We start from the raw sequence: 24,264 nt of genomic DNA on the forward strand, positions 1-24,264 counted from the left end.
TGATTATGGCTACCTTCTTTAGGCGCCCGACAACTTTGTATAAATTAGGGTTTGGCATGTCGAAACCCTAATTAGTGCCCCTTACTAAAATCGTTGTAGAATTCTCATACAAACTCGTATTTTGACGGTACGCCCCTCCATTTTGATTGGAAAAGAATTTCATATCTCCTCTCGCGGGAATATTTAGGGTTTGAGCACGTTTAGAAGGTGAAAACAGCCCGATCTCAGGAAGAATTCAGGAGGGATGTTGCGGGCCCGAGGTGGCATAATTTTGTGCCACGATTAGGAATTAGGGTTTTATCCACCGCCACTAGAGCATGGCCACACCTAGGGTTCAGGCTAGCCAAATTGAAGGCTGTTGTGAAGCTGGTCACGCACGGAGAGTGGGCTGGCAAATTTTGGCATGCTGTCGCGGTAAGTGGCGCGTTTGGTATGTGCGCTTGGCATGCGCGTTTTTGGCATGTTTTGTCATGCGCGTTTGGCATGTGAAAACGGTTTCTGCTGGTTTAGGTAATTTCATGTGTGTGGATGAGAAACAAGTCTAAACCATAAACAATGTACTGCACGAGAGTACTTTTGATTCGAGAGATCAATCTGTACAATCCTGGCCTAAACCAAGAAATGGCTGTTCCGGGCTTGCTTCGGTCACAAAGTGAAGGAGAACGGATGGTCTTAGGTAGGGAAGCGAAGAAAGTGTTGACACCAGAATAATTGATTCTGGAAGTGTGGGTGTTTTATGACTTGTATCAGATTGTTGAACTGGCTAGCCGAATGAAAAGCTATCAGATGATTTCTGGATGTGGTATTATTCTCCTGACCAAAACTTGTTGTTTGGTGGAAATAGGTGAGACCTATTTATACAAGTCGCAAATAAAACGTACCCTGGTGTCATAAGAAGTGGAAGCGATTGAGTGGTGGAAGAGTAATGTGTAACGTCGGGATTTATGTTTCCATACTGAGGGAGATGGATCCGCTCACGCCATTTCTCCTTGACATTACTAACCGCCCTGCTTTATGACACCTTCTTGTAACAGGCGTTTTGCACGCCGCACGTTGTAAACCGCCAGACCAATACCCTGATGAGCATCCCCAAGTTTGTGACATGTTTGATATCTCGAGTGTTTTCGTGGAAAACATGTAGCACCTTGTTACGTGCGGTAAATTAAAATTGACAGGCTTACCGTAGGAAAATAGCATGTGATGCTACTGGCTGGTCGCCTAAAACTTGCCACAAGCTTGCAAGCTCGGTGGCGAACTTGGATGGCTGAGATCGTATCTCATGAGGAAGGGTAGCCTTTGATTATGGATACCTTCTGTCGGCGCCTGATAATGGCGTAGTGTCGCTTTTAACGCGCGCCAGTGGCATCGCGACATGGCTGGCATGACTTGTGCATGCCAGTGGCACGGTGGCGCCTGGCGTAGCCATGGCCACTGGATTTAGGCGGCTGGTCGCCTAAAAGTTGCCACGAGTCTGTCAGTTCGGTGGAAAACTTGGATGGCTGAGATTGCATCTCAGGGGAAAGAGTATGCGTTGATTATGGCTACCTTCTGTTGGCAGTGGCGCCTTTAACGCGCTAGAAGCATTGCGGCATGGCTGGTGTGGCTGGCATGGCTCGTGCATGGTGATGTAAGTGGCGCCTGGCGTGGCCATGGCCACTGGATTTAGGCGGCTGGTCGCCTAAAAGTTTCCACAAGTCTGTCAGTTCGGTGGAAAATTTGGATGGCTGAGATTTCATCTCAAGAGAAAGGGTAGCCGTTGATTATAGCTATCTTCTGTCGGCGCCCGACAATTTGTCTAAATTAGGGTTTGGCATGCCGAAACCCTAATTAGCGCTCCTTACTAAAATCGTTGTGGAATTCTCATACAAACTCGTATTTTTACGGTCTTCCCCTCCATTCTGATCGAAAAGAATTTCCTATCTCCTTACGCGAGAATATTTAGGGTTTGAGCTCGTTTAGGAGGTGAAAACAGCCCGACAGTAAAACTCAGGAAGAATTCAGGAGGGATGTTGCGGGCCCGAGGTGGCATATTTTTGTGCCACGATTAGGAATTAGGGTTTTATCCACCGCCACTAGAGCATGGCCGCGCCTAGGATTCAATCTAGCCAAATTGAAGTCGTTGTGAAGCTGGTCACGCATGGAGAGTGGGCTGGCAAGTTTTGGCATGTTGTCGCGGTAAGTGGCGCGTTTGGTATGTGCGATTGGCATGTGCGTTTGGCATGTGCACCTGTTATGCGCGTCTGGCATGTTTGGCAAGCCGTTAGCATGTGGGCACGGTTTTTTGGAAGCCAATTGGCTTTGCGACCATCTGGCGTGGTTTCCTCCTTTTCAACACTGTGGTGAGTTTGGAGCAACCTGATTTGTTAATATAAGAGGGTCGGCCAAGCATAGGTGTGGCCACACTTCTGGTATGAGTGTGGCGGTTTTAGAGCGACCTGATTGGTCGATGGTAAGTTGGGACGGAAAGCTAGGGCGTGGCCACACTTCCAGTGCGTCGTGGCGGGTTTAAAGCGACGTGATTGGTCGATGGAAAGGAGGCCGGTTTAGTAGCATGAGTGTGGCCACTTTCAAGTGGCGCCGGCTGGCCTATGGCATGGCCGCACCTCCCTTTGTTGCTCAATAAATGCGCCAGTGAAGAGGTTGAACACTCATCACTTTTACATGGCTCTGTTTCTTTGCAGAGTGACGACACATTAAATGTAGGTTTTTACATATTTATCCCTGAACTAAAAACCACCATCAACAGGTGCACAAATTGGCAAAACTAAAATCACTTGAAGATTACCATCCATAATATTATTAAGACGTATATATTTGGTGTTGCAATAATACTGTACCCTTGAGTAAGTCATAATACTAGGAGATACCTCAACGTCCTCGTTGGCCCACTCTATCGACACTGACCCGAAGGTAGACCTTTCTCTTATGGCGACTTCACTCCTCTATCAGTATTCAATGCGGGTGACACTACGTCCATACATGGCTGCCCCAACACTTTAATCTAGCCTATAGGTCACCCCTTCCGTGGAGCGGGTTTGGGGCGTGGTGGTTGGCTCTGATACCAAATGTTAGGGTACCGACCCTAAACTCGTCATAAGCCCATGGGTAGAACTCAACTCGAGAACCGGTTGACTAGATGAGGGAACCCATTGACTTATAAACTACTAATTAAGACCCATATAAGCAATGTGGGACTAGGATCCTAACACTTCTACACTAATTTTCTTCCACTTGTTTTACCCCTCTTTTGCATTCATCGCTGTTCGAACTTAAATCAGATCTTCCATGAACTTAAGTTTTTTTTAATTGACCAGGATTTGCCGATCTCAACAAGATTTTTGTTTTCTCAAAAACAATGAAATTGTTAAATTGTTATATAAAAGCCCTTGTTTGTTAGATCTTTGAAATGTTATTAATTAAAATTTATCAGAGAGGAGTAAATAAATCCTTCTTTCAGAAAACAAAGAACCAAACACAGAGAAGATAGTGACTGAAATAACGACGTTAGGTTAATATAATCTCGCCATGAGTTACAAATAAAGCAAAATAACGGAAAACATGTGGCGTAATGTCATTGACTGGGACAAGATGAGACAGGAATATAGGGGACAGGTGATCCGAATCCAGATTAATATAATCTCGCCATCTGTTACAAATAAAGCAACATAACGGAAAACATGTGGCGTAATGCCATTGGCTGGGAAAGGAAGAGACATGAATACAGGGGACAGGTGATCCGAAGCAAGATTAATATAATATCGCCGTGAGTTACAAATAAATCAACATAACGGAAAACATGTGGCGTAATGTCATTGGCTGGGACAGGAAGAGACAGGAATACAGGGGACAGGTGACCCGAAGCCCGAACGAATTGATCCTTACGAATGATTCCCTAAAAGATTTCTATTTCATTGTAAAAACAAAAGTTTCCTCAATCAAACACTTATATTTTCAGATTTGAATTCAATTCCTTATAATTCAATTAAGAATTAGATTATCTCATAATTAATTTTTTAGGAATCCATTCCAATCAAACAGGTGTAAATATGGACGAGGAGTGACCTAATTTATGATGAAAATATCTTTTAAGAACTAACTTTACTACCTTCATGGAGCAATTTAAAATCGGATTGGTTAATATTCACTGATACGAGGTTGTTTTTAGGAAAACCACTCCAGATCTCACATCTTTGATTCTTCAAATTAAGAAGTTCATACAATCTCAACTGTTAAGGGAGAGGACAAAACTCAAGATATCCAGAAAATGAAGTTTACTAAACCTTCGCGGAGCAATTTAAAATCGGATTAGTTAATATTCACTGATGCATCATATAATAAAGAGAACTTATCCGTGGAATATGCGTTCATTTTGTACTCGACCGACTAAGAAGTTTTCATGCACATTTTCGCATGTTCAGACCGGGCCTTTTCGGCCTTGCATGCAAAAGCAAATGTGATTTTAAAGGCTTTGAAATGGCTAGAAGATAATTTACTCTCAAGTGTCATTATTGTTACAAACTGTAGACTCTTGGCGGATTCAATAGACAAAAAAGGATCAAATGTTTCTTGGATTGCAGATAGTACTATAAAAGAGAATCTTTACATGTTTGAAAAACTTCTGCAAGCTAAGGTAAAATTTATCAGCAGAGATCACAATGCATCAACGGACTCAGTGGCAAAAGAAGCAAGGATTAGAAGTCTACAACATATTTCAAAGCACTTGCACCAGCGAGTGAAAAAAGATAGCATTACTACTAATATATTTGATAAAAATGAAATTGTAGATATTTTGTACTATATTTAATTAATATATCTCATATTTTCATCATAAAAAAAAAACATTACTACCTAATCTAAATTTTATTAAAATAAAGATAAAAAAAACTAAAAGAAGAAAAAAAAAACACGCATCTTCATCTTCTTCTCCTTCATCGCCAATTATTCCATTTTTTTCTTCTTCAACGACGAATATCTCAGCCGATAACGACTTCACTTGGTTAAGAGTTGAAAAACTCACCCTTTTTTTAGGCTTTTGATTGCATGAATAAGTCAAATTTGATTACACTATGGATTTAGAATTAGTTTCAAAACTGGATAAGGTTGGGAAACCAATATTTTCCAACCGTAAACCAATTCTACGGTGGGGAAATATGAATTCTAACCGTAGAATTGGTTTATGGCTGGTAAAATATAAACTCCTAATCGTATATGGTGATTGGGAAAAAAAAATCAAAATTACTTTGATTCTCAAACACTAATTGTGTGATCGTCTATGGACAAAGTCGAGAAAATACAACAACGAGGTATTTACTTAGTAATAGTTACGGTATGAAACCGATATACTACAACATCACAATCTGAAAAGGCGAGGGTACCCAAATATACCTCAAGCTAAAAAAAATTCCTACCTATAAGTCGTTTCTCCGAAAGTGATTGTCTATGGACTGAGTCGACACAATACAACTAATCGGTTCACACTTCGTGTAATCGTCTATGGATACGAGATCGAGATAATGCCACAACGAAGTATGTTTACTTGGTACAAAGGTTCGGACTTAACAAAACACAATAGGATTTCTTATCAAGTAAATAGAAATTAACGTTTATGTAATTTACTTTAATTATAATAAAACAATTATAATGCAGAAATATAAAGTAAATGACACAACAAGATTTTGTTAACGAGGAAACCGTAAATGCAGAAAAACCTCGGGACCTTGTCCAGAATTGAATACTCTCAGGATTAAGCCGCTACACAAAATTACACCTAACTTCGTATAGTTGAGACCAAGCAACTAAACCTATAGTTCACCTATTTCCGTCTGTATTCCCACGCCTCCAACTTATAAATAAGTAACGTACTTGGAATAATTCCTTTGGTTCGTATTCCAAACAGTAAAGGAACAACAAATCTGTTTGGTATCAACTCTCTTCAACCAAGTGATATGAGTCAAACAAAGGCTCTTACGTTTATATTAACATAAACTCCTTCGTCAGGTCCTTAGGTCTATCTTATGTTCAATTACCGAAGTAATCGTTTAAGATTAAGCCAATCAACACTCTTAATCTAAAGAATTGTGTTGATGCCTATCTACTCAAATAATCAATCCAATCTACCACAAGGATGAACCAATTATCAATTGGATCCTATTTTACAAAAACAAATATTGTGCACACCAAAGATTATAAACCCAAGACAGATCTTCAATATCTTATTTGTCTTCAAATCTTCTTAAATCTTCAATAAAAACCTGCACACAATCACTTGAATCTCTTGTGATCAATCACGCACAAAACGGAGTCTGTTAACAACGGATTATCACAAGATCGTCTTTAGAACCAACAACAGTCTAAAGATCCCTGTCGAAAATCTGAACTAGTTTGAGTGAATCTTATATCAGAAGAGAAGATCCTCAAGCATAAAGAAACTAGGTGCAATCATATTTCAACCACCGTTAGTCAACCAAATCAATCGAAAACCAAAAGATAAACCGTAATTATCTAGTTTCCCACCAACGGTACACGCTAGAGGAAGTATCCTCTCCGAATATGGTTACTCTCCTCTCCGAATATGCGGCTACACCAGTAACAACAACAAAAGAGGAAGTCTGCTGTTACGAAGGATTAGTTTGCTAGAAAGGCAAACTTCAAGTATTTATAGACAAGGAAGTTTGGACACCAAGGAATTTCAAAAACTGAAAATATTCTCAAGATATTCATTAAAGCACAAATTCGTTTTCCATAATTCCTGGAAATGCTCTGTCCAAAAATAATGATCGAAATATCTCAAAAAATCTAATTAGTAAGTGCACATTACTAATTCTTATATTTCCATACAAAATGAAATTAATAACCTTAATTAAAGATTCTTAACTTACTTATGTTTCGATCCTGGGATTCTCTTCCCTTAGCTATTAAGGAATAACTTTGAACAATTAAAGAAATAAATATTCATAGCACGTGTTCAAAGTATGTCAACATCCTTACTTTGTAAGTTCTCTTCCACACTTACAACCTTGAAACCGATTTGCACACTTCCAAACAAGTTTAGAATTGGTTCATCTGACTTTCAAGAACTATGCGATTGATCAAACAAACATTCAATCACAATCATGGGTTTAACAGTTCTACCAAAACAAATTTCGTATCTACCTCCATGTGAGTACTGTGCATAGTCACACTAGCTTTCCAAAATTCGGTTGACTAGGTACTAGGATCGGTTCCCCACATATATATGGTATCTAACTTATATGTGTTGCACATGTTCATAGGATCGGTTCCCCTTTGCCTAAAAACGTGTTGCACATGTCCATAGGATCGGTTCCCCTTTCTGCTATAAACCTTGTCGCACCTCATACAAGGATCGGTTCCTCTTTGTGATGTACTGCACCTCTTACTAGGATCGGTTCCCCTTTCCCAAATTAGGTCAGACAAAATACAAACCCGATCATACCATCTCAGGTGATTACTTAAGATCGGTTTCACTAATAAAAGTCATACCAATACATAAGTCGGGCCTTTGTGAATAGTTCTACCAAGAACACAAACAAGTTGTGAGCGGTTATACTCAATCACACATATTGGTTATTCATAATATATGCAATGAATAACAAAACCAATAATAACTAACAATTTATGAACTTACTCCCTTAGAATACATGTAAAACATTGTTCCCTTGGATGAAATCCTAACCTCATACCCATACATAATCATAATAGCATTCAAAAGATTATGGCGATGTCTTATCTACAAAGTTTAATGGTTAAACAATAAACCTCGTATTGCATTCCCTAATACTATGTCTATCTAGAGTTCAAATATGCTTCGCAGTTTTGTTTTCAATATGCACGACTTGAAAGATACGTTAGGGAATGGAACAGTTCAAGCCAAATATCACTAACCCCAAGTGGGAGGATGATTGTTGTCATTGTAGCTCCTTGCTTCTTCACATCTTCAAGACTTCTCAATACTTGTAATGTCTCATATCCTAATACTTTCAAGCTAACCTATACGAAGTTGACTCTAGTACATAATCAAGCGACTCTTAACATGAGTTTTGATTCGCTAAAATATGACAACCAAACTTGATATACCAACGCTTGGTGGGTTCAATCGAGCAATGCTCTAACAATCTCCCCCTTTGTCAATTTTAGTGATAAAACTTTTACATCATATGGATAAACAAATTACAAGAATTCATTACACATGCGCTTGATTCCCGAATTCAACATCACAGTAAACTGCATACATTCAATCCTTGAAAATGTTGTTGTTAACATTTTAATAACAAAGCTAATACCCCCTCTAAGGAATATAAGTAGATATTCAATCCGCACATCTTTGTTATACCAATTCATATAATATGTTACTCGCCCTTAGTCTGTGCTTTCACTATTTCGTTAGATAAACGTTCAAGCACCACTGTTCTTTTCCTTAGCGATACCAATCAATATAAACTCAATGCCAGTATCACTTGTTTACTCCATATATTTCTCCCCCTTTTTGTCACAAAAATGAAAAAGAAACGAAAAAATAAAGGACAACACGAAAAGAATCTTACAAATCTCAAAATAGACTTGCAACCTATAGAGTTAGGCACGAGGGTTCCACACATCATGTTCTGATAACCAATATCAAAACCGAAACCACGAGTAGTTTTATTTTGATATGTTACCAAGGAAATAATTGTCCGAAACAATTTTTTCAATTTAGTTTAGCAAAACAAAAATCAACTAAGTACCTTAGTCCCTTTGCTAAACCGATTGTTCAAAAACAACCGCTTAATTCGATAAGACCAAAATAAACATAACTCTATTTTTCTCATCAGGTTCTAATTATCCATAAACTTAGACCTTTCAATTTTAAACAAGACAAGTACTAGGTTAGTTAACTAGCATTTCTTGTGAAGGTGTTCGATTAGACTTGAATAACCCAAACCACACTTTGATAAGACAAACTAAGATCATAATTAACTTAGTTTCTTATCCGGGATCGAATTGGACTAAACAACTCATATCATACACAAATTATTTTGTTAAGCCATACATAATTCATACAAACCAACATAAATCAACTTGCATAATTATTCACCTCAACCGGAAGTAATTGAAACAACATAAACATTAAAAGCACCGCAATTGCACCGAAATTTTGCAAGCCTAGACAATTGATACCACACAGTAAAGCAAGATAACAATAGTTTTTCTTAACCAGAACCAATTGAATCACACACTGTCAGAGCACTGCTCGGTTACACCCACTAGCGTAGGTATGTCAAGTTAGTTTTCAATTTTAGTTTCCAAAATGAATTCTTGATTTAGCATACTAAAGATAGTTTTGGACTAGATTAGGTCTAAGAAGTTGAATCGAAGCTATCCTTAAAGATTGAAGATTGAAGACTACAAGAAGACATCAACAAGTACTTCATCAACAAAGGTATGTGATTGATTTCATTTGGATTCTTGTTCAATTCTACCTTTCTAATCTATCAAGATATATGCTCACTCTATGGAACAATTCTGATGACGGTAAATGTACATTTATGTATATATACTTGAGGTTATTTGATTCATGACCTTGGAGACAATAACCTTTATCCTTATAAAGAATATCATGTTATAGTGAATGAGATTACGAATCCAACGAGCCAAGAATCACTCAATTCCGAGTTATAACGATGAAGCTATGAGTGATTTATTAAAGTTCGTTAGTAGGAAACAATCCATGGGCTGTTTGTAACAGTTCACGGACTTGGGCCCAATCCGTGACTAAAAGCTATTTTTGGTCAAGTTGGTGATGTTTCCTTGTATATGCAAGATGTCTATTAATCCAAACATATTTTATTACCATATTAAAGTGTTTGTGATAACTTTTAATTCCTGCTTAAGTTAAAATGTGATGCATTCACATAAATAAATATTTGCTAATTAATTATTTATGCATAATATTTATAACTTAGGAAAGACTCCCACAATCAGGAGAGTCTTGAAAAAAGAAAATAGTCAAAACCCGAGCTTTGTTTTCAAGCTAACTTTTCACTATAAATAAAGGGTTCGTGAGTTTACACGGTTTTCATCCCCTTTGGAAAATTGGCGTAAGCTTTGCAGGTTGTTTCCATGTCTTCTGTTCTTCGTGAACAAGAGTGAGATAAAAGTCTTTGAATTGGGTATCACAAAGACGAATTGGATTTAATCTTCGTGATTGATCATACAACTTGTAATCTAGGTTTTACACCTCTTGTCTATTCTAAGGTTTTCTCTTCTGATATAAAACCATTCAAGAGTTGTTGATCATAAACCCTAGGTTTTGATAGATTTCAGTTTCCGATCGTATACCAACACTTGTTAGTCGAAATCGGAGACTACAAAGAAAAACTTCTATTGAGGCATCTCGTAAGAATCCTTGAGAAGTTTTAAACAAGATATCTCTAGATTTATTCTAGTTGTTCTTGTTGTAGAGTTATTAGGTTTCTCTTCCTATTTTTGAAGAGTATAATAATCCCTAATCTACGAGTTTGTTTTGATATTAATTTTACCTAGTAATTTTTTTTATCAAAACAAACACAAGATTTCCAAAACCTTGATTCACATCTAAAGGGAAATCAAACCGGTGTTTTGTGCAAACAAAATATCAAATCGTATCAATCGTGTTGGTGTATCTTTTTAAGAGAACCTTGGGTTCTGTTAGAAGATTTGCGTGAATAATTTCTAAAGAGAATCGGTATTCTGCTAGGAGTTCTACAAGTGCTGAAGGAGGTATTACATCTAGTCAGAATAGGTAGTATGAAATTGGTGTAACATCTTTTAATCAGTGTGTGTTTATTCTGGACTAGGTACCGTTTTTTTTTTTTGCATTTGCGGTTTCCTCGTTAACAAAATTCTGGTGTCTGTGTTATTTCTTTTCCGCATTATATTTTATTTATATAATAGAAATATCACAGGTTGTACGTTAAGATCAATCAATTCTTGTATCCGGCCTTTGGGTTGTTGAGTGAATTGATTGACACTTGAACATTGGTCTTTGGTACCATTCAAGTTAATCCTCTTATATTTAATCGGGCTCACGAATTCCTATTTTCTGATTGCGGATTGGATCAAGAGATAGAGATATAAAAATCTTTGATATACTTTTATAGATTGAGTCTAGCTGTCTAGTTGATTTTCTTGAAAGTGTATTGGAGTTTGTCTATTCAGATTTCCAAACAAAATATTGGGTGTGGTTGTTAGACCCCCGCTTTTTTAATTGGTATCAGAGCAGGAAAACACGCTACGACCTCATAAGTCTGTGTTTGTAGCAATCTGATTCTATGGACAGAAGTGCGATCTCTATACACGTACCACCAGTCTTCGATGGCACGAACTATTTATGGTGGAAAATTGTTATGCGTTCTTTTATACAAGCGTGAGATTTTCGATCATGGGTTCGTATTGTTAATGGCTATAATCCTCCATTAGTTACAATAGACGATGTAACTGTTGCAAAGGATATTAATGATTACGATGATCTTGAGATTCTTGCTGCCAAGCAAAATTCTGATGGATTAAATACTATCATCCATGCCATTACCCCAGATCTTCAGCACCACGTGACTACGTTAATAAGTCTAAAGATGCTTGGGATATCTTAGAAACCATATTCGAATGGAATTTCACAGAGAAAGAAGCAAGGCTTCAAAATCTAGCTTATGAATGGGAAAAACTTCACATGTCTGATGATGAAACCTTTGATGAGTAACCAAAGACTTTCTCAGATAGTTAACTCCTCATTTGCGTTAGGAAGAACTATTCTGGAGAAAGATATTGTGTGCAAAATTCTCAGGTCTCTACCATCAAGATACGAGTCTAAGAAACATGCCATTGAAGAAGGAAACGATTTTTCTACACTCTCCAGAAATACTCTTGTTGGAAAGTTAAAGATCTTTGATAATGAACACGCATCTAGAAAAAAGGTGATTTCTCTTAAAGATGCAAACAATTCTGAATCCTTTAAGGATAAATCTGGTTCGCTAGATACTAAGGATGTTACTCCACGAAAATTTAGAAAATTCTTGAGAGACAGGAAAAAGAGTTTTTCTAAAGGTGCAACATCTCCTAATGATGATGTACAATGCTATAACTGTCGTGGTTTCGGGCACCTTTCTTCAGTGTGTCCTAGATGGATCCATAGACAATCGGCATATGCAGCTGGTTTGCCTACTCTTGATGATGGACCTGAATATTTTAAGCACCACGAGTACGCAGGCGAGGTTGCATTATCTTCTGAAAAAATTCTTTCGGATAGTGATTCTGATTCTGACGAAGAAGTGTTCCATGTTGATCCAGTTGCTAATAATCTTCTGAAAGAATGTCATCAGAAACTCTCGGAAGCTGAAAGCACCATTTTCAGAGAGAAAGTTAATATGACAGACTTCGTAGTCGGAATAAATACTTGCAAGACCAACTTGATTCTAGTGGTGCAAGAGATTATCTCAATGAAATACGAAAGCTTAAAGAAGAAATTGCCGAAGGTCGAGATCTGGAAATTGTTCTTCAAGCAAAGATATATAACTTGGAGAACATTCAGATGAACTTGTTACGTGATTCGGAACGAGAAGATCTCAAAGTTCAACGTGAATCATCCAAGAATTATCTAGTTATTGCGCTTGACAAGGTCAAAATTTTGGAAGAAGAAAACTCGAACTTAAAAGAGAGTTTGTCTATAAATAGCAGCTCAGATAAATTATCCTCGATATTGGGAGCATGTAGAATTCATCGTGATACACGAGGATTGGGCTATGAAGGAATAGACCCTCCTAGTATTTGGAAAGAGGTAAAATTTGTCAAAGCTAAAGATTCTTCTCAACCAAAACCTTCCACGGTTGACAAAAGTAAAGTATCTCTACCAATTACGGATGGTGAAAAGAGGAAATCCTGGCATGCTCCAAAGCAAGCACATACACATTCAGGTAATACTAAACATAACTTTGTCGATTCTACTAAACATTGTTTTTATTGTGGAAAACCAGGTCACTTGCAAAGGAATTGCAGATTTCTTAAACGAGATAAAACCAGATTTGATTCTGTAAGGATGACAAGATCCGATGTTCCAAACTGGAGAAAAACTGAGTCTCATAATATCAGTTCTTTCAGTATTCCCCCCAAGAAGTTTCATAACTATATTGGGGAAAAAAAGAAATATGTTGCTCCAAAAGCTGCTAAGAAATGGGTACCAAAGAAGACCAATAAAACAACGATTACTATTGGGAAGGATCTCCCAAACAAGAGTTCGACAAGGGGTAACATCTTAAAAAGGTATGGAGCAGTTATTGAAAGTTTCAAGAAAGTTGTTAAATTCCTAGCTTCCATGTTTGATCTTGTTTTAAATACCTATGGTGAGCAAGATTTTGTTCACCTCAACACAACCTAATTGTGTTGGAAGTGCATCCTCACTAAGAAGCCCTAGTAAATGCGGTGAGTATTGCAAAAGAATTGGGGCGCACATATTATGTTGGGAAATTTCTGAATATGTGGAACAATTTATTGTTTCGAGCTGAGTTTATCTCGCTTACATATTCCTCGAAATATGTGTTGGTAAGCTTTTCGCTTCAACCAAGTTTATCTTTACCTAGTGACGAAAGTCATGATATGTTTCAATCACTTTTAAAATTGCTTTGACGAAAAATGGTGTAACAACTATATAACGTCCTCTAAGAATGTTTCAATGATTGGAATGAGAGTTTAGATTACATAACCAATGGTGGACATAAGCATTGTTGTGGAAACACATTTATGTATAAGTCCTATTCCTTGAACCAAAGTTTGCGAACTTTGTTGATCAAGAGAACCGGAAGAATGGCGTGAGCCAAGTCCGCGAACTCAGTCCGCGAACTGCCGAAGTTCTCAAACCCGAGAATTTCTGCTGGAGTTGACAAACTATGTGCGTGAAACTAAGTCCGCGAACTCAGTCCGCAAACCCAGTCAACGAACCGGCGAAGTTCTCATACTCGAGAATTTCTGCCGGAGTTTGTAAACTCTGCCCGGTAACTTAAGTCCGCGAACCTAGTCTGCGAACTTGAGTGAGGTTATATCTAAAGATGATTGTTTTGAACTTATTTATAAATACTAAGGAATGCAGTTTGCAAACCGTGGCCAAAATGTTCATGAACTGATTCAAGTGAATCAAATCATCTTTGCTTCAATTGTGTCTTGTGTAGTTACATAAGATTTCCTTGCAATTGAACAACTCTCTAACTAGTTCATTTGAGTCATTTGAACTAGTTATGGTTAAGATGAATATGGTTAGATACCACATGTATGAGTCTTAATTACTTAACTTGATTTGTGATTGGAATTCTTAAATATAACAGGTTAGAAGCAATTATCAAATCCATGGATGTTAGTTTTTATTTTCAAAGAATTGTTTTCATACTCTTATGGTAACCATTCTTGGAGTACATCCTTATGGAAAATATTATTCTTCCTTATAAGCATATCAATTCTTGTTCATACAAGTTTGTATCTAAGAAAAGATGATCACAATATTTGACCTTCATGATTACATATTGTGTATTATTACCATGAGATAGTTCTATTGTTCAGTAACTTTATCTCATGAGAGACTTTCAATGATTGGTTCTTTGTTCGCATCTCCTTGTGGGTTTTCTAAAATCCAATATATAAATCCTTATCTCTGGAGTAAGGTCACTCTTGTTGTTCTTTCGGGAATGACATCTAATTAGGAATAGTTCTTAAATGAACTTGTGCTTAATTGTCATATCTTTGTAGGGAGAAGTGGGTTTGGAGCATTAAGGGGTTACTTGTATCTTTATAAACTCCTTGATGAAGTCACTAAGTTTCGATTCTGTGATATCGTCTAAACAAAGTTGATATGCTTCTTTCTTTTGGTCATGAAGTGTCTCCGTGAAAATTTCATGAGGATCCCACCAGTCTTCGTACATTTGCCAATTTATATTGACAAAAAGGGGGAGAATTTTTTTGTAGTTCACACTACATATACATATGGTTTACGGATCATTATGTAAGGGGAGTGGTTTTCATGTTGAGATGGAGTATTGACTAAGGGGGAGTGATACATATCACCGTAGTATTATTGTCAAAGTTGTGATCCAATGAAACTTTGATGTTGTATAATAATACTATGATGGATATTCAACAAGTACAGGATGAACACATGAATAGTTGAAGAACCAAGGAAATCAAGCTTGTCGATTTTGCTTTTAACAAGTACAAGCCATATGTAAAATGGTTTTGTCATTAAAATTGACAAAGGGGGAGATTGTTAGAGCACCGCTCGGTTGAACCCACAAACGTTGGTATGTCAAGTTAGTTGTAAATTTTAGTTGCCAAAATGCATTCTTGATTTAGCATACTAAAGATAGTTTCGGACTAGATTAGCTCTAAGAAGTTGAATCGAAGCTATCCTTAAAGGATGAAGATTGAAGACTACAAGAAGACATCAACAAGTACTTCATCAACAAATGTATGTGATTGATTTCATTTATATTCTTGTTCAATTCTACCTTTCTAATCTATCAAGATATATGCTCACTCTATGGAACAATTCCGATGACGGTAAATGTACATTTATGTATATATACTTGAGGTTATTTGATTAATGACCTTGGAGACAATAACCTTTATCCTTATAAAGAATCTCATGTTATAGTGAATGAGCATACGAATCCAATGAGCCAATAATCACTCAATTCCGAGTTATAACGATGAAGTTATGAGTGATTTATTAAAGTTCGTTAGTAGGAAACAATCCATGGGCTGTTTGTAACAGTTCACGGACTTGGGCCAAATTCGTGACTAAAAGCTATTTTTGGTCAAGTTGGTGATGTTTCCTTGTCTAGGCAAGATGGCTATTAATCCAAACATATTTGTTTACCATATTAAAGTGTTTGTGATAACTTTTAATTCCTGCCTAAGTTAAAATGTGATTTATTCATATAAATAAATATTTGCTAATTAATTATTTAATTAATTATTTATGCATAATATTTGTAACTTAGGAAAGACTCCCATAATTAGGAGAGTCTAGAAAAAGGAAAATAGTCAAAACCCTAGCTTTGTTTTCAAGCTTACTTTTCACTATAAATAAAGGGTTCGTGAGTTTACACGATTTTCATCCCCTTTGGAAAATTGGCGTAAGCTTTGCAGGTTGTTTCCATGTCTTCTGTTCTTCGTGAGCAAGAGTGATATAAAAGTCTTTGTATTGGGGATCATAAAGCCGAGTTGGATTTAATCTTCGTGATTGATTATACAACTTGTAATCTAGGTTTTTCACCTCTTGTCTATTCAAAGGTTTTCTCTTCTGATATAAAACCATTCAAGAGTTTTTTATCATAAACCCTAGGTTTTGATAGATTTCAGTTTCCGATCGTATACCAACACTTTTTAGTCGAAATCGGAGACTAGAAAGAAAAACTTCTATTGAGGCATCTCGTAAAAATCCTTGAGAAGTTTTAAACAAGATATTTCTAGATTTATTCTAGTTGTTCGTGTTGTAGAGTTATTAGGTTTCTCTTCCTATTTTTGAAGAGTATAATAATCCCTAATCTACAAGTTTGTTTTGATATTAATTTTACCTAGTAATTGTTTTTATCAAAACAAACACAAGATTTCCAAAACCTTGATTCACATCTAAAGGGAAATCAAACTGGTGTTTTGTGAAAACAAAATATCAAATCGTATCACTCGTGTTGGTGTATCTTTTGAAGAGAACCTTGGGTTCTGCTAGAAGATTTGCGTGAAGAATTTATAAAGAGAATCGGTATTCTGCTAGGAGTTCTACAAGTGCTGAAGGAGGTATTACATCTAGTCCGAATAGGTAGTAGGAAATTGGTGTAACAGCTTTTAATCAGTGTGTGTTTATTCTGGACTAGGTCCCGGAGTTTTTCTGCATTTGCGGTTTCCTCGTTAACAAAATTCTGGTGTCTGTGTTATTTCTTTTCCGCATTATATTTTATTTATATAATAGAAATATCACAGGTTGTACGTTAAGATCAATCAGTTCTTGTATCCGGTCTTTGGGTTGTTGAGTGAATTGATTGACACTTGAACATTGGTCTTTGGTACCGTTCAAGTTAATCCTCTTATATTCAATCGGGCTCGCGAATTCCTATTTGCTGATTGCGGATTGAATCAAGAGATAGAGATATAAAACTCTTTGATATACTTTTTATAGATTGAGTCTAACCATCTAGTTGATTCTCTTGAAAGTGTATTGGAGTTTGTCTATTCAGATTTCCAAACAAAATATTGGGTGTGGTTGTTAGACCCCCGCTTTTTCACACACATCCACACACATCATGGAATAAACATCAATTGAACCGAAATTTTGTTAAACAAAATCAATAAATATATATAATATAAACTCGGGCTTTTCTTAAACAGAAAACAATTAACTAACAAGATTGTTACCTCAAATTTCGCATCCACTTCTCCAATATGTTTGCATCTTCGTCCAGGGAGAATTGATATCGAAATATCATCATGTTGTCATCCTTATGCCAAAGTAAAAGAATAACAATAACCCTCAACCTATACCTGAGAAAGGTTGAAAACCGGTTTTAACAATTTCAAGCAAGAGTTGAAAACCGTCAAAACACATATGCTTTTATGCTAAACCAAAACCGATTCAACATATTGAGACTTTTTCACATATTTTTTCTACCAGAATCCCTCATGATTCTTTGATAAAGCCTACCAACATGGGCTAGAACTTAAACCTGCTAAATCAAAAAGTCACCCAAACCACAAGGGTTCACAATATATGAGATCGAATATTAAGGTAGTAAAATCGAAATCAAACACCCCATAAACATACATGGCAATAAGATAAAAGCATTCAAGCACAGGCTATTGATAGACACATTTTTGTGTCCGATTTGTCTCGATTCTATATATTGTTAGGGCTCATTTTTGTACTTATTATGGTGTTTTATTTATTTGTAGGTATTTTTGGCCAATAAACATTTTTGGAAAAAATTGGCTCGAAAAGTTGTCGGAAAGCACCCGGAGGACATTTTCTATTCGGACCCTCACTTTGGATAAGGGGTAACCTAATTACTAAGGGGAATCCCATTTCCGAGCAGCTTCTAATCGCACCCCTACTCTGGATAGGGGGAGACCATCTTCTACATTTGAATTATAAGTTTTGGCGGGAAATATCTTGGCAGTGAAGAACAGATTAAGGTTCTTGATTTGGAGGAGTTTGAGGTCAATTAAACCTCTGATTTCATAGGATAGACTCCTTATGGGTCTAGGAATCTGATATGGGTGTTGAAATCGATTAGACTGGGCTCAATCGACGGATTTTTATCACAACAGAAAATATGGAAAGTCACGTGTGTGACCTGTTTTAGGGAATTTTAGAGAGATTAAAGTGTTATGAACCTTCCCAAAGATTTGTATATATCTAAGGAAGAGTTTAGAATAAAAAGGAAAGCTCAGAAACATGTAGAAATTCTAAAACAAGAAATTGCCGCAACTTTGTCGTGAAGAGAAGGAAAGAGATTTTGGAAGATTTGGGAGAGATTTAATCGGTATTTTTGATATAAATAGATTATTTGGGTCATATAGAAGGGGTGTCGAGAGTTTGGGGACCTGAGGAGAGCCAGAGAACAAGAAATTAGAGTTTTATCAAACTCTGTTTCTGCTGTTGCTGCTGCTGCACAGCTCAAGAACGCGAAGAACATTGACGCACGAGAAACAGTCGCAGAATAGTGTCGTTGTTCAACAGCAGAAGATAAGTAACGTTTATATACAACAATAACCATTGTTCCTCTTTGTACCAGAGATCTGTAACACTTTTACGCTGTTGCAAATCAACTGCTTTACACCTTTCACTCTTTTAATCAACTTTTGAGCAACAAACATGTATTTTGAGCAAGTGATTAATATGAGGAGCTAAACCCCATTGCTGAGGCGATATAGGAAGCTATTTTTCCAACAAAAAGTGGTATATTCTTATTTATTTATTTATCGCAATTATTTTTATGATTGTTTTGCCTTGAGTGAAAATTGTTTGAATGATTCTTGTTAAGCAATTGTTATTTCTTTTGATAGAGCATGCTTGGACCTAGGTTTTTGATGTTCTATGCTTCGGATTTACACTTGTTATTTTGAGAGTCTACTTGTTGCAATAGTTTAGAATCAAATTGAACGAAAAAAATTGCATGAATATAAATATTGGATTAAATCATTTTGAATTTGGAAAATAGTGGAATCTTAGCCTCAGTGTTCTTTTAATATTGATATCAACTTTGATTGAGTTTGCTATAATTTTTAGTGAGTTTTCTATTTTAATACTAGAATTTAAGTCAAATTAATATCCTCCACAAGTCTGAGAATCGAACCACTTTTACCACTATCTACAAATCACATCAATTTTTGGCGCCGCCGACGCGGACTTGTTTTTATGGTTTTAGATTTATTTATTTTTTATTATTTTTGTCCTTTTTTATGTTTTTGGGTATTTATCTTGTGTCTACAGGTACTGGATCATAAAGAAAATTGAGCCAAAGAGTTTGGTGATTTCATAAAGACTTGGAGCTAAAGACTAAAGCAAAAAAAACAGAAAAGAAGACAATTTTATTTTAGGGTATGTTTATTTTCTTTAAGAAAAAAAAAACTGTATTAGGGTTTATTATTTTTGTAAATTTTCTTTACTTTTTTGGACTTTTGGACTTTGGGACATTATTTTTTTTATTACCCTACGAAAGGGTACTTTAAATATAAACTGTTTGCAGAGAAGGAGGACAATTACGATATTGTCTCTGCACCTTGGGTTCGTACACTAGACATCGGAGTCAGTGGCCCGAGTCGACTACAACCGATTCATCCCCCGTCTGGAACGGGAGGTAAGATTCTATACACTCGCGAATCCCCTATCAGCGAGTTACTGGACTCCTTCGTATGCATATATGTTGAGGACTGAATACAGAAATTTATTTTTCTAGTAAAGGGAAAGGCCTGGCCATACAAGATAAGGGTTCGGATTTCATCACCGTTCTCTTCTTACCCGCTTTAGGAACACGTAACCTACGCGAACCTAAGCCTAAAATTTTGACTAGAACGAGACTGATAGGGTAACGAGCTTAACAGGAAAGTCATTCGAAAAATATTGGTTACTCTTTTAAGCATACTTCGAAGTTCTTGACGGTTTCTGTAAGTTGAATGCGTGACTGCGCCGCCTTGTAATACCGGTGAGGCCTTGGGTATCAAACCTCCACCGATCTTCCCTCGCCTCTATTCAACTTATGTTAACTCGGATTGATTCCAGAGGGGTTTGCTTAAATTGTAGCGAATTCCCGTCCGAAGGATTAGAAGCTGGTCTAGAAACAATCTAAGTGGAGCGATCATGCTTTTTATTTGCTAGAAATCAATAGATTTGATTTGGTTGAGTCGGCCTTGATCTGTGTTTGCTTACCCTTCCAATTTAGAAAATATTATTGTATGCATGAACGTAAAAGAGACGCACTAGGTAGATTTGTTAAAGAGAAACCTAGTAGTTCGAAGCGTCTCGATTACCTTAATCTAGAGAGTCCGACTTTTGAAGAGTCTGTTTTTGAACGTCCTTTGACTGAGGAGAGAATCCATGTTGCTCCGATAGCGCCAGAAATGGCAACTTTGAAAGGTTTGTTGAATCCAACTAGGACTACTCGTCCTTCGTGTATTAAGTTAGCTGAAACGGAGGCACCCTATGAACTGAAACCTGGGACCTTACAGATGCTCCCAATCTTTTTAGGAAAAGAAAATGAAAACCCTTATTACCATGTTAGGGATTTTGAGGAAATTTGTAGTACTCTAAGAATAAGAGGCTTAGATGATGATGCTTTGAAACTTACATTATTCCCATTTTCCCTGAAAGATAAGGCCAAGTCGTGGCTGTATAGTTTGGACTCCGAGTCAATTGAGACATATGAACAACTTACATCTGCCTTTTTCAATAAGTTTTTCCCTAGGCACAAAACACCATCTATTAGGACGCAAATATGCACATTTTCACAACAAGATGGAGAATCTTTATATAGGTATTTGGAAAGGTTCAATGATTTATTATCCCAGTGTCATCATCATGGTTTATAAAAGGTTAGGCTAGTTCAGATCCTTTATGAGGGTTTAGATTATTCCACAACGACCATGGTTGAGTCTCTATGCACTGGTGGATTTGAAAACCAAACTGTTGATGCGACGATGGAATTTTTTAATGAAATCGACGAAAAAACCCAGCAATGGGAAAATAGTAGGGCACCCCAGAAAATAATTCTTTTAAGTAGAGGAAACGTTAATATGGTAGAAGGAGGCTATGAATCAGATGCCAAAATTGCTGCTATAGCAAAAAGGTTAGAATCCTTAGAAGTGGGCCAGACTAGTGGTAGCGTGGAGCCTTTTTGGGAAGGCCAGAATATTGAAGAGCAAGCCAACGCTCTTTATAATAACACTAGATTTGATAACCGTCAAAAGATTGACCCATATTCAGAAACCTATAATCCTGGTTGGAGAAACCATCCGAACCTTTCGTGGTCTAAGGGCCAAAGTCAAGGTCAGTTTAGTAATTCTAATGCTCCCCCAGGTTTTGGCTATACTAAGAATCCTTCAGGATTAACTCAGTTTCAGAATCAGTCAGATAAGAAAATCCTAAGTTTAGAGGAATCTCTCGCCTTGTTAACTCAGCAAACTGCAAAATTTCAGTTATCCGTAAAACAGAGTCTACAAGCTAGTAATAGGATAGGACAAGAAAATAGTCAGGCTATTTCCGAGTTAAAAACCCAGGTTGGTCTGATAAGTGATTCTTTGAGAGAAAAAGGTAAGTTTCCTAGTCAAACACAACCCAACCCTAGAGGAGTTCATGAATTAGGTGCAAAACCATCGAATCAATTGAATGTTGTTAGAACCCTTAGAAGTGGTAGAGTTGTAGACAATAAGGTAACCATTCCCGATAGTGAACATACTGTAGTTCACCCCTCAGGATCTCACCTCTCAGGACCAGTAGCTGAAGAGACTGATAAAGTTTCTGATTATGTGAATTTGGTTCCTGAAAGGTCTGATTTTATGCCTAGAGCCCCATTTCCTCAGCTATTAGTACCAACAAAGAAGGAATCGAACTTTAATGACATAGTGGAGGTTTTTAAGCAAGTTACCATAAACCTTCCTTTATTAGATGCAATTAGGCAAATTCCTGCTGTTTCCAAGTTCCTTAAGTATATGTGTACGCGAAAGCGAAAACTTAGCGTCCATAAGAAAGCCTTTTTAGCTTGTCACGTAAGTTCAATCATTCAGAACACCACAACTCCAAAGTACAAAGACCCAGGTTGTCCTACCATTGCTTGCACAATAGGTAACTTCCGGGTAGAAAAGCTTTACTTGACTTAGGATCCAGTGTGAACTTACTGCCATTCCATGTATACTTACATCTAGGACTTGGTGAAATGAAACCTACTCAGATGACACTGCAGTTAGTTGATAGGTCTGTTAAAATCCCTCGAGGTGTTATCGAGGATGTTATTATTGAGGTCGACAAGTTTATTTATCCAGTGGATTTCGTGGTCCTAGATACCCAACCTGTCCCTGACCCAGAGAACCAGATACTTGTGATTTTAGGTCTCCCATTTTTAGCTACGTATAATGCGATCATTAACTGTCGAAATGGTGTGATGAGTTTATCTTTTGGTAATATGACTATGGAGATGAACATTTTTAATGTCAGTAAGCAACCTCATGATCTAGATGACACATGTGTTGAAGAGGTGAACATGATAGAAGCCTTAGTTCAGGAGTCATTACCAAACATTTTGTCTGAAGACCCATTAGAAAGTTGTTTATCCCATTTTGGTTTAGATTTTGACGACGATAGCACTATTGAACAGGTGAATGCTCTATTAGATTCTACCGTCGTGTTAGAAACTGATAGATGGAAAGCTAGGTTCGAACCATTACCAGTTTCTGAGACTACCCTAATTCCTTCTTTAGAAGATCCCCCAAAGTTGGACCTTAAATCACTACCCGATACTCTAAAGTATGTGTTTTTAGGCCCATCTGAGACTTTACCTGTGATTGTAGCTTCCGATTTGGATAGTGATCAGGAAAGTAGGCTAGTAAATGTACTTCAAGACAATAAGGAAGCTTTAGGGTGGACTATAGCAGACATTAAGGGTATAAGTCCTACTGTGTGTATGCATCAGATTCATTTAGAGGAAGACTCCAAACCTTCTAGGGAGATGCAACGTCGACTGAACCCAAACATGAAAGAGGTAGTTCGAAAAGAGGTGCTTAAGTTGTTAGATGCGGGTATTATTTACCCAATTTCAGACAGTAAGTGGGTCAGCCCTGTTCAGGTTGTCCCCAAGAAATCAGGTATCACTGTAGTCCAGAATGATAATAATGAATTAATCCCAACCCGAGTGACCACGGGATGGCGTGTGTGTATTGACTATAGGAAATTGAACAAGGTCACAAGGAAGGATCACTTTCCCCTTCCTTTTATCGACCAAATGCTAGAGCGATTAGCTGGACATAGTCACTATTGCTTCTTAGATGGCTACTCCGGTTATAATCAGATCGTTATTGCCCCAGAAGACCAAGAGAAAACCACTTTTACCTGTCCCTTTGGTACCTTTGCGTATAGACGCATGCCTTTCGGGCTATGTAATGCCCCTGCACTTTTCAGCGTTGTATGATGAGCATATTTTCTGATATGGTAGAACGGTTTAGAGGTCTTTATGGATGATTTTTCAGTGTTTGGTTCATCTTTCGATGAGTGCTTGCATCATTTGACATTAGTGTTGACTAGGTGTAAGGAAAAAAATTTAGTGCTTAATTGGGAAAAATGCCATTTCATGGTTAAATCAGGAATTGTGTTAGGGCACATCGTCTCTTCAAAGGGTTAGAGGTAGACAAAGCCAAAGTTGACCTTATAAGACTTTACAGGTCCCAAAAACCGTAAAAGATATTAGGTCATTCCTAGGGCATGCAGGTTTTTACCGTCGATTCATTAAGGATTTTAGCTTGATTTCTAGACCTCTTTGCAATTTGCTTGCTAAAGATGTTAAGTTTGTCTTTGATGATGCTTGTTTAGAGGCTTTTGAGAAGCTTAAAACTTTACTCACTACTGCCCCGATAGTCCAGGCACCTAACTGGAACCTACCCTTTGAAATTATGTGTGATGCTTCAGATTATGCTATAGGCGTTGTGCTAGGTCAGCGAGAAAACAAATTACTCCATGTGATTTACTATGCTAAAACTCTGAATGATGCCCAA

The 24,264-nt window shown here is 37.2% G+C and overlaps 1 pseudogene; it reads right to left on the bottom strand.

Annotated features, from left to right (window-relative positions):
- Positions 1 to 20,989: 20,989 nt before the first annotated feature.
- On the bottom strand, positions 20,990 to 21,089 carry LOC113307267 (annotated as a pseudogene).
- Between the last annotated feature and the right edge of the window lie 3,175 nt (positions 21,090 to 24,264).

Source organism: Papaver somniferum, chromosome 8 (genome assembly GCF_003573695.1).
Source record: "Papaver somniferum cultivar HN1 chromosome 8, ASM357369v1, whole genome shotgun sequence".
Taxonomy (NCBI): domain Eukaryota; kingdom Viridiplantae; phylum Streptophyta; class Magnoliopsida; order Ranunculales; family Papaveraceae; genus Papaver; species Papaver somniferum.